This window comes from Diabrotica virgifera, chromosome 6, assembly GCF_917563875.1.
Source record: "Diabrotica virgifera virgifera chromosome 6, PGI_DIABVI_V3a".
Classification (NCBI taxonomy): domain Eukaryota; kingdom Metazoa; phylum Arthropoda; class Insecta; order Coleoptera; family Chrysomelidae; genus Diabrotica; species Diabrotica virgifera.
Window position 1 is genome coordinate 76,102,440 of NC_065448.1, and position 15,792 is coordinate 76,118,231.

General features: G+C 37.5%; 1 protein-coding gene across 2 annotated transcripts in view; it reads left to right on the forward strand.

Moving 5' to 3' along the window:
* The window catches only part of LOC114339984 (uncharacterized), a 1,283,677-nt gene that overhangs the window by 736,734 nt on the left and 531,151 nt on the right, over positions 1-15,792 (forward strand). For both annotated transcript variants that reach the window (XM_050652564.1, XM_050652566.1), the window contains exon 4: positions 5,941-6,018. The gene's annotated coding sequence lies outside the window, so the exon portion shown is untranslated. The remainder of the gene's footprint in view (positions 1-5,940; positions 6,019-15,792) is intronic.

A 15,792-nucleotide genomic window follows, 5' to 3' on the forward strand; every position in this document is an offset into this window, starting at 1 on the left:
AATTTTCTCCTGTTTGCCGTTTGTCAGAAAAGTTCGGTTTAGAGATATTTTTTGAAAATTTCGAATAATTAAAAAAATCATATTTTGCCCAATTTAAGTCCAAAAGTTAAACAGTTGAACTTTTCTTCGATGAAATTTGTTGATCGTTCTTTTTCTGTCCTCAGAATATTTCTACGGCTTAAGATATTGTATTTCGGGCCCAGATTGCGCTAGAGGAAAAAATTTAGTACGGTTCTGCTCGGGATTCAGCAAGGAGTACACCTACTTAATTTCGTATTTTTCACGTCATTATTGTGAGAGTTATGACGTCATACGCAACCCCTTATGACGTACTGGTATGAAATGATACCTAACAACCTACTCCCAGTCCGGTCGAGTCTAAATGCCAAATTTCATAAAAATCGGTCAAGTGGTTTCGGAGGAGTATGGCAACAAACACTGCGACCGGAGAATTTTATATAATATAGATGTTAAATATTTAAATGGCTATTAAAAAATAACGGTTGAAGACAAAACAGTGAAAATTTAAAATTCTATGTATCTTTTGCTTCTTCATCATACAAAATTAAGAAAAAACGGTTTGTCTAAAAATTTAAAAAATATATCAGGGGGCCAGCCCCCTTATGACTTACGGGTATGAAATAAAAACAACAGTTTGTCCAAGAAAATAAAAAATAATTATGGGGGGCAAGCCCCATTTTTACTTAGTTTGGTCGTACCAACTCAGAAACCTTCCCAGGTTCATGTACAACAACTTTCATTAAGGTCATCATAAATATAATCAAATGCATAGTTTGCAAGTCTATAAGGTACATACATAGATACATATATATACATTCATTTTTATTTATATAGAAGAGGTAATATTTAGATGGCTGTTCAAAAAACGGTTGGTGATAGAAAAGTGAACATGTAGGGTTGAATGTATCTTTTGGTTCTACATCATATAAAATTAAAAAACATCAGTTTGTCCAAAAAAAATAAAAAATAATTATGGGGGGCAAGCCCCCTTTTTACTTAGTTTGGTCGTACCCACTCAGAAACCTTCCCAGGTTCATGTACAACAACTTTCATTAAGGTCATCATATGATCAAATGCATAGTTTGCGAGTCTATAAGGTACATACATACAATAGGAAAATTGAAAGAGTACCCACGAACGAACATATAAAACACGCTGTATTTTCCTGTCACCGTGTCACACAAAAAATTGGCCAGCGCAAGTACATCTAATAATTATTGTTACATATACTTGCACTGGACAATTTTCTTTGTGACACGGTGACAGGAAAATACAGCGTGTGTTATATGTTCGTCCATGGGTATTCTTTCATTTTTCCGACTGTACATACAAACCACCTGGGGTTGGTGGGGGGTCGTGTTTAGTGTCATTTGATAGATTTTTGAAAAATATTGAACAAGTATTTTTCAGTTTTTTCAGCGACCCCCAAAACGCCCCAGTAATGTTTATTGACTGGTTTTGAATGACTATAACATAAAACTCCACGCGACGAGTTCCACCCTGGGCACCAGGTACCTCGGACACCATCGACTTCATGAAATTCATGTTCAGTGACCTCCAAAATCCCCAAGTATGAAAGTTGAACTCATTTCCGTCAAGATTTTCTGAGTTTCAAAGTTTTTCATTTTCCATCTCTTCGAGATGCACTTTGAAAATGCATTTTCTTATGCACAAAAATTTTTGCCGGAGATCAATTTAGTTCACAAAATTGCCTGACACTTTTTCGAATCGAATGCAAAAAGTTGCATGACGATTCATCTTACTGCACAAAATTCCTAGGTTTAATGCTTCGTAGCGTCGCCTATTAAGCCACTTATTAAATTTGAATACGGGGAATATACAAATGTACAAAAGAAAAAAATGAGAATAGAACTGAACTGAAATACATGGAAATTAAGATTGAAGAATAGAGATTAAACAGAATACCTACATATATAATTGATAGAAGAATTTAGTGCCAACTATTTGCAGAAGGAAAATAATAAAACAAAACAGACAGTTAACAAATGAATAAAATCAAAAGAGTGGAATAAAATAATTATTTAAATAAAAATAACAAACATGTGACGCTTATAACGTTACGTCACACAATCAGAACAACTAAAAAACAAACTAAACATACATAATTAAAACAATCTATTGGTGACAGGTAGGTTAATTTTTTGTTAGTGCCATATGTACATGTACATGTATTTAATTCAAACACTGAATTTAAAATAAGATTCTATAATATACAGTGCGCTGGAATAAGTGTTACCCCCCCCCCTAACTCGTTTACTTTTAGTAGATACATAAACAAAACGCTGGGACAGGTCGATTTTAAAAATAATCTTAGTATATTATACCTTATACCATCAATTTTTCGAACTTTACGTGATCCCTCTTCAGGTGACAGGCATAACTTTGATTTTTTTAAATGGGAAAGTACATTATGTGAGACCTCATTGAAAAGTTTTTGAAATACTGATTACAAAAATGTATAATACTTTGGTCTTTTTTGAGAGCGTAGCCGCAAAATTTCGGTCGAATTATTTTTAAACGCATTCATTGTTTTTAAATCCTGAGAAAACTAATGGGTATTTTTTTAAATTTAAACGCAGAATGAAAGATTACACTATTACTGAGGGCTGAGAGTCCCTTAGAATAAACAAAAAGTTTCTTTTGAATGATATATTTGAAATTAAAACTCAGACTAAATTTTCTCTTTTTTTCACCCCTGTGGCTTATTAACATAAACATTATAGAAGTTCTCATATAGGTTCGACCCTCGATAATACTGTAATATTGCATTCTGCGTTTAAGTTTTTCAAAAATACTTATTAGTTTTCTCAGGCTTCGAAAAAAATTTTCAAAGAATTCGACCGAAACTTTGCGCCTACGCTCTCAAAAAGGGTTAAAGTGTTATAAATTTTTGAAATCAGTATTTCAAAAGCTTTTAAATGAGGTGTCACATGATGTACTTTCCCATTTAAAAGAATCAAAGTTATGCCTGTCACCTGAAGAGGGATCGCGTAAAGTTCGAAACATTGATGCTATAATATACTATGATTATTTTAAAAATCGTCATGTCCGAGCGTTTTGCTTATGTACTAAAAATAAATAAATTAATAAAGGGAGGTAGCACTTATTCCAGCGCACTGTATATCCTATAGCTATTCTTCTTCTTCATGTGCCGTGCTCGACTATCGAGCGTTGGCTATCAAATTGGCTATATTAATTTTGTTAACGGCAGCTCGGAAAAAGGATGCAGGCAGAGGATCTGTTGAACCATTCTCTCAGGTTTTTAAGCCATGACGTTCTTCTTCGACCTGGCCCACTTCTTCCGTCTACCTTGCCTTGTATTATTAAATGGAGTATATTATATATCTCTTAGGTGTCGCATAACACGGCCAAAATATTCAAGTTTTCGATTTTTAACTGTTCTGACGACTTCAGTAACTTTTCCCATCCGTTTCAAAATAACTTCGTTACGAACTCTATCCACCCAACTTATTCGTAGGATTCTCCGATACACCCAGAGTTCAAAGGCTTCCAGTTTCTTGAGAAGTGTATCCGTTAAAATCCAACCTTCGACACCGTACAAAAAAGTAGAGAACACTAATCTAATTTTCAGATTCAAAGTAATATTGTTTCCACACAAGAGTTTCTTCATCGTAAATAATGCAGCTTTAGCCTTCTCTATACGTATTCTATTTTCTTTGCTCATGTCCCAGTTCTCATTTAGAGTACAAACAAGGTAGGTGATACTGGTCCCACTCTTCTGTGGTAACTCTTCAATTTCTAAACATTTTTTTTAAAGTAAGTTTCTGTGCAGCTCATATTTTAGTCCTATCTCTTTAGTAATTCGTTTATACATTTCGATGTTTTGGTTCTTAAATTTGCGTCTTTTTTCCATTAAATTTAAAATCTCATCGTTCATCAACTGTCGGTTCTTTTGATTGTTTTCTTTTAAGTTTGCAGTTGAGTTGCTTATAATCATTTTGATTTGTTCCAATGACCCTCGATGGATTTTTGTTGTTCGGTATTCCCAAAATTGCTCTCTAAATATTTGCAATCCGCTATAGATATATTGTTCTGAAGCTATTTCCTTGTGGCATTTTTATAATCAACTATTTTCAATGGTAAATAAGCCACAATTTTACCAAAAGAATGATTTTAGTAACGTTTCGATGCCCAAGTCGCGTGTCGTTGTCAAAATCCAAAATAATACTAAATTAAACAAAAATGTTGTTGCTTAATAAAAAATTCTTCTAATAATTTATTTAATCTGACTCATTTATATCGGCAATTCAGACATGTATTTATTATATATTTTAATGTAGAAGACTTTAAAATGATATTGCCAATATTGATGAGTTGCGTTCCTGGGACGACTTTACTAAAAGATAGTTTATTTGATTACATGAAATCAACCCAACTCAAGAATATCCGCCACAAAAAATCATAGCATGTGATCAATTTTGTATTTTGACAACGACACCCGACTTGGTCGTCGAAACGTTAATAAAATTATTTTTTGGTAAAATTGTGGCTTATTTCTTATTGAAAATAGTTGGCTATAGATATAGGTATATATTGTTTATTCTATTCTGTCAAATTTTCATAATATAAGGGACCAAAATTTCCAATAGTTCTTCAACATGTCAAACGTAATTAATGTATTTTTATTTTAAAAATTTTCATATCTAACCAAACTCGTTTCTGAATACAACCCTGTACAAGGACTTGTTGCAAATTAGCAAGCACAAAGCAGTCCGGTATGGCTTCGTCCATAATTTCTTCCGCACCCTGATTTTTGTGTTCGTTCGGTCCGCGCGCATCCGGTAACAAATCATTACCCAGACATAATTACACCTGCTTGTGTACATTTTTTAGAGGGTTTCGTATTTTATGAGATTATCTTTGGGCTACATATTGACTAATTATTTGATTTAACTCCATAGATATATAATCCTGTTTTTTAATTCGTTCATTTTTTATCGTTGATTTTTGTTTGATCTATCGATCCGTGTGTTTTTTAGATGGTTTTTAATTAAGTCGAATTATAAAATAAAAAGCTAACAGTTAAAACGCTAAACACGATCGTCCTACACTTTTACAATGTACATTTGCTGCTTTTAGCTCTTTTACAAAGATATCTGAGGTTGCTGAGGTACCTGAAAGTACCCTCAACTACTAAATACTAAATTATAAATAATAAATTACAAACGAATGATTATAATTTAACTAAAATTCGTCTGAGAATTGATTGAGTAGAAAAATATAATTAATATTTCCAAAATCCTATTTAGGCCTGGATCCCGCGTACCAAAAAAAAGTTGATTAATAGCAAGCTGAAAATTTGTTAATAGCTTAACGGTATCTAGTCGGACAAACTTTGATGTACGGGAACACTGGCACAGGGGAAGTTTTAATTGTGGAACAGTTTAAAAATTTGGAACGTCAGATTACGAAAACGTCCCATGTATTTTGTCGGAGAGAACATCCAGTTGATTTGTTACCCTTTCATTAAACTCTCATGCAAAAATCAGACTGCTATTACTAACCAACATGATTCCTGTTATTTGACATGTTCTTCGTGTTCCACTCATTAAAATGCCCAGTTGGTGATAAACATAATTTTAATTTTTGCATGAGAGTTTAATGAAATGAAAATGGTAACAAATCAATTGGAAGTTCTGTCCGACAAAATACATGGAACGTTTTCGTAGTCTGACGTTCCATATTTTTAACCTGTTCCACAATTAAAACTTCCCCGGTTCTAGTATTCCCATCCATCAAAGTTTGTCTGACTAGACACCGTTAATCTATTAACAAATTTTCAGCTTGCTATTAATCAACTTTTTTTTGGTACGCAGGATCCAGGTCTAATAGTTTCTTTGTCATAATTATTTTTTAATAGGTCTTCGTTTGTTTCAGATATATTATTCAAAGGCTGCAATCATGATCAAAAATTGGACCTATAAGATAAGATAGAAGATATAAGATATATATTAGGTAAGTAAAGTACTCTAGTTAAATTTTCATAAATATATTTATGAAAAAATATTAATATTAATAATAATATTAATTTATTCTAGTAAAATACCTATATTTTATGGTTCGACCAGTAAATATATTTTAAAACGGTTAGAAGCAACACACAATACTGCTTTAAGACTATGTTTGGGAGCAATGTGCTCTACTCCCTGTGAACCTTTGCGTGTAGAAGCTCTAGAACAGGGGTGTCAAACTCAATTTTGCAGAGGGCCATATATTAAATTCAGAATGTGTCGGTGGGCCAGATTCAAATAAAAAAAAATGTACTGAATTATTATAACATTTTATTTAATAGTATACTTATAATATACGGTTGTTAAAAATCATATCAAAGTTATAAAAGAGGGTAATTATTTTGAGCTCGAGGATCCAGATACCTGACTTCTCTTGTTTTTGACAAGCTCATTGATGTCAGGTATCATATTCGTTGTATTTATTTTAAGAATTGATTGGAGATGTTCATTTGTAAGTCTTGTGCGATGTTTGTTCTTATTTATTTTCATGACGGAAAACATCTGCTCACATAAATAGGTGCTACCAAACATGCACAGAATGCGTGCTGCATGCTTTTTTAATTCCGGGTAGTTATCCAAACTCTTGAAATATTGTGTATAAAATGTAAGTGCGTTAACCTCTTTAAATTTTTCTTTCAAAATACTGTCCGATTGCAGATCTATCAACTCCATTTGCAAATGAACTGGTGCCTGTGAAGCTTCAAAATTGAATGGATTGTTGAAAATTGGGAATTCCATTTCATTCATTTTGTGGAAGTCTTCAAAACGATTGTTGAATTCCGTGATAAGCTTTTGCAGAAGTTGAGAATATTGATCCAATTTTTTTTGATCCACTGTGCCAAATGATTTTAAATGAGGGAAATGATCCAAAGTTTGATTTTTTACCTGATTTTCCCACAGCCTCAACTTTGTTTCAAAGGCTTGAATACATGAGTACATTTGAGTGACAATCAGATTTTTACCCTGTAACTTTACATTCAGATCAGTCAAGTGTTTATTCATATCTACCAAAAAGGCACAATCAACCCACCAGTCATTGTCATAATCAATTGGGTTGCCTTTTTCTAACATGAAAGCTTGAATAGGGTCACGTAATGCAAAAAATCTTTCTAAAACTACTCCTCGACTGAGCCAACGAACTTCGGTGAAATAAGGGACATCAGAAAACTTTTCGTCCAAATCTTGTAAAAACTGCCTGAACTGTCAGTGATTTAGTCCTCTGCTCCTTATAAAATTTACTATTTTAATTATAGGTTGCATGACATGGTCCATTTTTAAATGTTTGGATGCCAATGATTCCTGGTGAATTATACAGTGAAATCCCACAAAATTTCCTGATGTTTTCTGTTTTAATTTAGTTACAACGCCCGAATGTTGGCCAACCATGGCAGGAGCGCCATCCGTAGTTGTGCTGCTGAGTATATTCCAATCGAGTCCATATTCTGCCATCAAATGCTCCAATGCAGAATAAATATCATTTACTGTTGTAGTACCTGTCAATGGAACGCACTTTAATAGTTCTTCAGTTATTTCAAAGTTACTGTTAATACCTCGTATAAAAACAGCAAGTTGAGCTGTATCAACAGTATCAGTGCTCTCATCAACAGCCAGTGAAAAGTTTGTAAATTCCTTAATTTTCTCCTTCAGTTGAAGAACCAAATTTTGAGATAAATCATTTATTCTTGAAGCAACAGTGTTTCTTGACAGCGAAATATTTTGAATTATTGACTTTTGAAATGGAAATGAAACATCGGCAACTTTCAACATACAGTCTTTAATAAAATCACCATCAGTGAAAGGTTTTGATCTCTTCGCGATTTCTAATGCAATAATAAAACTTGATTTCAGGGCATCTTCGCTCTCAGTATTAGCTTTAGTAAACATCGATTGTTGACCTTGAAGTTTAGATTTTAAAGATGACAATCTGTCCATTCTTATTTTTTCAGTGTAACAATCGAATTTTGATTTATGATTCGTATCATAGTGTCTCTTCAAGTTAAACTCCTTACAAACAGCAACTGTTTGATTGCAAATCAAACACAGTGGTTTACCTTTCCATTCTATGAAAAAATATGCATTTTCCCATTTAGACTGAAAAACTCTACGTTCACTATCAACTTTACGTTTTTGTGACATTATGCCGAAATCGTAACAAATATGGAACTCGACACAATTATGGATATCGCACACGCACGACACAAACAAATGTACAATACATTCTCAACCACTACTTCGCAACTGACTCACGTGACACATCATCTTCATCTCATTGTTTGATTTGCTTGTCTAGAAAAATGCTTTAGAAGAAATGCGTACAATGTGCTTCCCCGTTTAGGATTTTGTCCTCTTCAGGGTTTGTGGTGAATGTTTAGTGTTGGCAGCAAAAGCAAACAGTCCGAAAAACACACTGGGGCAAGCGCCGTGTCCTGGTGTTCTTGGATCCTGGGTTATGCCGGACGGTGGTGTCCAGAAGGCTAAGAAGTCAACAGAGAAGAAAGTTTGATGGATTGTTGTTGGTTCCATAGACATTTACGTGTACTGTCCGTGCTTTGCTCTCGACCAGTCTCCCTAGAAACCATTGTACAACGACAGGCGAACCTGCGTCCCTCGTCGGCGGTCAGGAGGTGGCTTTGAGCGCAGCGTGGACAGTGTGCGTTCGAGTGGAGAAAATAGTTGCGGCTATTTTCTTGGGACGAACAGGTATAATTGTGCAATGAAGTTGGGAAACCGCAAAAAACCAACTTCTCCCTGTTCGGGGTAGGGAAGAGGAAATGTTAGAGGTGGGTACGGTAGGCTAACGGGGTAGCCTCAAGGATGTTTTCGTACTCCACCGGGAGTTCGTCAATGCATGTTTGCATTAGAGCGGACGGTACATGAATCTTTTTGCGTTTGGGCTTTCGGTGGAGTACGTGGCCGGAAGATGAACAGGAACATTTGAGAGATTCTTGTGTGTCGGAAGGGGGGCCGTTACTCTCCACTTACAACACCATTCGCCGACGCCGTCCAACAGAGCCTGGGCTCTTCTGAAGAGGAGTCTTGGGTTGTATCGAGAGGTAGTTGAGAGCAGAGTCGTGTCGTCTGCATAGAGAAACAGCCGAGTACCTGGGATATTTTGGTTAGTGATGTCGCTGTTGTAGATGATGTACAACAGCGGCGCTAGGACTGAACCCTGGGGAACTCCAGCTTGTGGAGTGAAGGGGGTGGACTTTTGATCGCCTATTTTAACTCTGACAGTACGGTTGTGGAGGTAGGAGTGTACAATTTTGGTAAATTGCAATGGTAGCCCGATGTCCAGAAGTTTCCGAACAAGCCCGTCGTGCCAGACCTGGTCGAAAGCCTTCTGCACATCCAGAAATGTGGCTATGGCGAATGAACCATCGTTGATGGTTTGAGTAACTTTGGTAGTGAAATCTATTAATGCATGTTTAGTAGATTTACCTGACTGGAATCCATATTGGAATTTTGGAATGATATTGTGATTTTCGAGAAAGTCATTGAGCCTCTCTTTTAGGATTAGCTCAAGGACTTTACCCAGAGTATTGATTAGTGAGATTGGTCTATAGGATTCCACGTCGGTTGGGGGTTTGCCTTTTTTCAAAAGCATGATGGTGTTGGCCACTTTTCAAGGAGTAGGAAAGTGGCTGTTTTTGAGACATGCATTGAATATTTTAGTTAGAAGAGGAATGATACTCTCTGGAAGTTTTTTGAGGCACCTTCGGTTGATGCCATCAGGTCCGGGAGCGCTGTTTTTGCCGATTTGGCAAAAGCTCTCCGTTTCCCTGTCTGTGAGGGGGTCCATGATAGGATCATAGACTGGAATGTAGTGGTTGAGAGTAACATTTACAATGTATTCTGTGTTGAATTTAAATATGCGATCAAAGTTCGGGTTATCTGGCGTTTGAAAATTGTTTTGAAGCGAATTTCTGAATGCTTCGGCTTTCCCTTCTGGGGAATTGACTATGTGATTGTTCACCAACAGATGAGATGGTTGAGATAATTTTTGTTTTGTTAGGACTTTGAATTTTTGCCAGAATTTACCTCCGTCTCTGTAGTCCAGTTTTGAGGTAGCATCTTCCCACCGGCGAGCCGTTAGGACAGATATCTCCCTCTTTATCCTGGCACAGATCCGGTTGCACTCTGTTTTGATTAGTGGGTTTCTGTTGGCCTTGTATTGACGTAGAAGACGTCGTTTTTGTTGAATTTTGGCAATGATGTATTGTGGAAGTGCCGGTGATGTATAGGTTATTTGTTTGAGTGGAATTGCGTGCGTGATCGCCTCAGTGATGAGGTTCTCGATATCGGTTGCACTGGTGTCGATACTATCGTTAGTATCGAGTTCGCCTAACATAGGGAGATTTTGTGTGATGAAGTTTTGGAATTCAGTCCAGTTAGCGTGACGATAGTCTCTTATAGATCTTGGAGGGTTTGGTTGTTTTTGAATGAGTATGTCGGTGTCGACAAGAAGAGGTACGTGGTCTGACGTTATTGAATCGCCTATGTGGCATCTATCCCCGAACCGATCCAGAATGTTACTAGTAACTAGGATGTGGTCGACAATAGAAGCCCCACTGGCGTTCAAAAACGTGAATTCAGTGTTGGTGATTCTTGAAATAGGAAGGTCTAGTAGATAATCCGTGAGGCGGATGCCTTCTGGGTTTTGACGGTGATCACCAAACTGTGTGTGTCTACAATTTAGATCGCCCATCAACACAGCCTTGCCGAGCCTCGAAAAGTACTCTAGCAAATGCCTGTTGAGTGGTTGATCCGGGTGTTTGTAGTAAGAGACTATCGTGAGGGTTTCGTTATTGGGGATATGAACGTCAATTGCCAGGAAGTCCACATCAGGTGGACGAAAATTTTGTGGGAATGTGTGTGTGTTGTGCGGTATTCCGTTTTTCACGAGAATACCATTCCCACGTGAAACCTGACAGCGGCTTCGATGGATGATCGAATATCCTGCGAAGTGTGGATCGTTTTTCGACAGAGTATCTGTGAGTGCGAGGATCTGGATGTTATGCTTCGACAGGATATTCTTGATGAGGGGTCTCTTTTTGGAGAGACCCTGACAGTTGACTGTGCCTAGGGTGAAATCCATAAAGGGAGGGTGTTTAGTGGTTGGGGCGGAATGTCACCGTGACATTGCTCCCGTACCCGTGGACCACTGTCGAGTGGTCGTAGACTTGGCTAATCAGATTAGCCGTGATTGCAGCGATATGTTCACGAAGTTCGGGCAACAAGTTGAGCAACAGAGCAGTCTGAATAGACAAGATGTTCTTTGTTTCTGTAGGGAGTTCGAAAGGGGGGAATGATCTTTCGATCGTAAGTGGCTGTATTTCGTGTTGGGCGGAGGGGATGGTGTGTCTTTGTGGACACTTGTTGGAGTATGCGGGGTGGTCACCGCCGCAATTCGGGCATTTGGGTTCCTGCTGTTTGGTGCAGGCGCTGGACTTGTGGTTGCCGCCGCAGTGGGGGCAGACGAATGCTTTTTGAGGGCATTCGTCGATGGAGTGTCCGTTTATGCAGCATTTGCTGCAATATTTTGGAGTGGGGATTGTAGGGTCGAAGCCATGAGGAAGTTCGGCATTGTAGATTTCGCCATCTAGAGTTATGCCTCGGCTCAATGCTGACGTGAATTTCTCCAAGGATTTGGTCACCACCTTGATCACTTTAGAGTCCTTACCTGTTTTGTAAGCTTTGACTCTCCACAGTCTTTCGACCGGGAATTGCTGTTCTGTGAGCAAGTCGGTGACCTCCTGCTCGGAGTAATCCACGTCGATTCCAGTAATGCAGAGGAGGTAGGTGGGCTCTTTGGCGGAAGTGTTAGCATTTCTGCTACGGCTGTGGACCGTAACCATGGTTTGGCCAGTTGCTGTGTGGATAGCTTTTTCAATATCCCCTGCATTTATCGGATTGTAAAGTCGAAGATGTGCGATTCCATGTGAGAGTACTTTGCAAGAATGAATTTTGTTGGACAAAAGAGTGGTGGCATTTATTTGCCGAAAGAAGGTGCGTTTGTTACAAAGATCTTTTGGGAGATCTTTGATGAGATACTCGGACAGTGTAGGATCGTTTATGGCGTTAATGACGTTTTGGTTTCTGGCTTGGGTTTTGGGGCGTGGATTGGCTGCGGCATTGGCGTAAGACATTTGTCTTATTTGTCTTCTTTGGAAGACGAAATCGTTGGTTTCAGGATTGTTTGCAGTGCTGATGGATGCTTGTTGTTGAGAAGAGGGTTGCTGTTGAGATGGTTGTTGTTGCGAATGTTTGGGTGCTTGTTTTGACGGTTGGGTTGGGACTTTTGGTATGGCACCATGTATATTCCGAGCGCTCTGACGCTGAGGACCAGCCTGTGCTGGTGTTCTTAGAGGCGGAAAATCGTTTGCATATCGCTGCAGAAGGGGGTTGGAGGCATCGTCCCGCTCGATGCGAAGGTAGGCCTCGCGATACTTATCGCGGACGATTTGCATCTCCGCGCTAAGCGTCTCGAGGTCCAGCTCCGCCGTGAGACGGTTGTAGCCTCTGGATGGGGGTACAGTGCCTTCCTGTTGCAAGGAAGAGAACTGGTTGGCTGTAGTGGTGGCTGTAGTGGTGGTGGTGGTGGTGGCAACGCTTGTCGAGGTCGTCGTCCGAGGACGAAGCGACCGGGTGGAGCTGACGGACCTTACAGATGAAGGCATGACAAATGGGGGAGGATGCAAGTCTAGCGATCGGAGTGCACCTCAGCCTCAAGGTGTTCTGGGGGGTAAACCCCAGGGATAAAGGTGGCTTGTCCACCCCTCCGTGCTTTTCCGGCGTTAGACAGTGACTATACTACCTGATGGGTGCAGTTTACCCTGCTGCTGGTGGGTCCCTCGTTGAAAGCCTTTTTCGCAGTTAGTTTGGCCCCCTTACTCGCACTTGTTCTTGTAACCGTGTGTGAACACTAGGTAGAGTTCGGGGCGAGCGAACTCGCTCGAGCCCAGAGCCAGAGTATTCCTCTGAAACCCCGCAATCCGTCTACCTTTTTGGTTTACACGGCCAAGCGTCGTTGGTTTTTCACTCTGGTTCCAAACTAATAGCTTAGGGCTAACCGTGCGCCGCTTCTTCAGCACTTGGTGCTCTCAGGCTTCTCGCTGTTCGTCGGTAAGAGTGGGGTGTGCTAGCAGTGACCTTACTCTTCGACGTCCGGGACAAGAATATGACTCACGTGACACGTCGACGCACTTCTTTTATATCGATAAGGAAGGTTCTAGTCTAGACTCGAAGCGCATGGAAGATTCTATTGTTCTTAACAAAAATAATAGGGTGTTTCCGCTAAGAGATGGTGTTACTGTCTATCTCTCTCGCTTGTCTAGGCACGCGCTGCCTTTGAAATGACTTATAAATGTAGTGTAGTGTACGCATTTTAAAACTTCCGTAGAGCAATCGAGTGAAGTCTAAAAGCTCTAAAAAACATGATTCTTCTTTCTGTGACACATTGCGATCGCGGGACGTATTGGTATGGCCCGGGGGCCGGATGCGGCCCGCGGGCCGTATCTTTGACATGACTGCTCTAGAACCTCCCTTGGAACTCAGAAGACAATTTTTATCTGAAAAGTTTATTCTAAAATTCTATATAAAAGATCCAATATTAAGTAAGAAAATTTCTGCACTAAACTACTTCGATTTAATAATAAAATATTGGTCTAAAAACCTCTCCCACCTTATGTTCAGCATTTCGTAATACTTGCAATATTAGCAAAATTATTAAAAAGCCACCTCAATCGGATTTATTTCAAGCTTTAGAAACATCAATAATTCTAATTCCCTCATATTCTGAACTTGACACACTTAGCAAAACTTGCTTCAAAACAAAGTGATGGTGTGGGCTGTGCCTTTTATATACCATCACTAGATGTTTAAAGAAAAATTTAAACTTAATTCCAATACATCAATATTTTCAACAGAAACCGTAGCTATCATAAAAGCATGCCAATATGCCGAAAATAAGAATCTCAAACAAATAAACATATTATCCGACTCATTATCAGTTTTAAAAAGTTTCTCTAGTCAACTAGACGAAAATTCTGTTAACGTAACTCCCTGCATAAAAGAATTAAAAATACTAAATCTAATTATTTATTAGAGAGATTTTAGACCCTCTACTTTTTGACTTACGTTAAACGTAAAACGTTATACTTGTCATGCGCAATGAGTGATAAATAAGGGATAACGTATTTGCTTAAACTAGATTTTGAAACCCTTCTGAAAATACACACACAGATTAACGATAATTGACATTTGGCAAATGTAACCTATAAAACGGCAGTTGTGTGCTATAACTTATTTTATTGAATTATTTGCCATAATGGAAGAAAATGTATTAAGACGTTCACCAAAGACAATTTACTACTTTAGGAACACAAAACATCCATCCTAAGTTTAACAAGACAATTCAATCAAGTGTCAGATTTCTCAAGAAATGGTGTAATTTAGAATTATTCTACCAGGGTTGCCAAGCAGATTATATTCAATTATATTATAATATGTTTATTACCTAGTTTTTTTTAAAACAAATTTTGATTACAATTTTATACATCGTTACTATATTTTTTATTCTAGTTGTCTCTGGTTCAGCTCATATGACTTTTTTTTCGTTTTTTATGATTTAGATATATGACATTTGGCAATCTTACAAATACGTAATCCCTTAATAACGTGAACCTTATTTCTACCTAAATAAGGGGACACCTTATCCGCTAATAAGGTAATACGTTATTTTTCAGTTAATGCGCATGAGCAGAATAGCGTATAACGTTTAACGTTGCTGAAATAAGGGGCTTAAAAACTCTCTATTATCTAACAATTAGTCCGTTCGTTAACGGTAAAATATTGCAAGACCTCTAAATTCTAAAGAACCGCTACAATTTAGAAGAAATTTTGCAAATAAGCTCATCTTATCCTTCTCTTCAAAAGTGATATGACTACAATGTGTGCTTTTTATTTTTAAGGGGTGAAAACTACCCTTTTTTACCAAAAATTATAAACAGCCGATATAAGCGTTATTTAAATCTAAATTATGTGTAGGTACGTTAAATAGTATGTTAAATATAGGAATTTGATTGTTTCTTATATTGAAATGTATTTTATAGTTTATAACTATTTTTAAACCCTTAAACACTACCCTCTAAATAAGAATTTGTTTAAAAAATATTTTGTAACGTTAAATTAAGTAATAATGTATTTTGTAGTGATCTAAACTTTATTTTATGTTTGCAATTTAGTTTATTAAGTATTTAATATTTTCAACCCTTATAAATTACCCCTACAAATAGATTTATTAGATCATTCACTCACGTTAAAATATTGCAAATCCTGTGAATTTTAAACAACCGCTTGGGTTGACATGAAATTTGGCATTCACATAGCTAATAAGTTAAGGAAAAAAGTGATATATGTAGTACCGATGTGTACTTTTGCCCTGGGGGTGAGTTTCACCCTTTCTCGGGGGTGAAACAACAGGTCCAAAATAAGTCCGAAAATGGATAAACTGACTAATTCTAAGCAACTTTTGTTCTATAAAGTTTTTTCACTAAGTCAATACTTTTCGAGTTATTTGCGAGTGAATATGTTCATTTTTCACAAAAAAACCACGTTGTTAGACGGTTTTTCGCAAATAACTCAAAAAGTAAGTATTTTATCGAAAAAATATTCCGAGCAGAAATATAGATTATGAAAAACTGAAAAAATTTGTGTATGT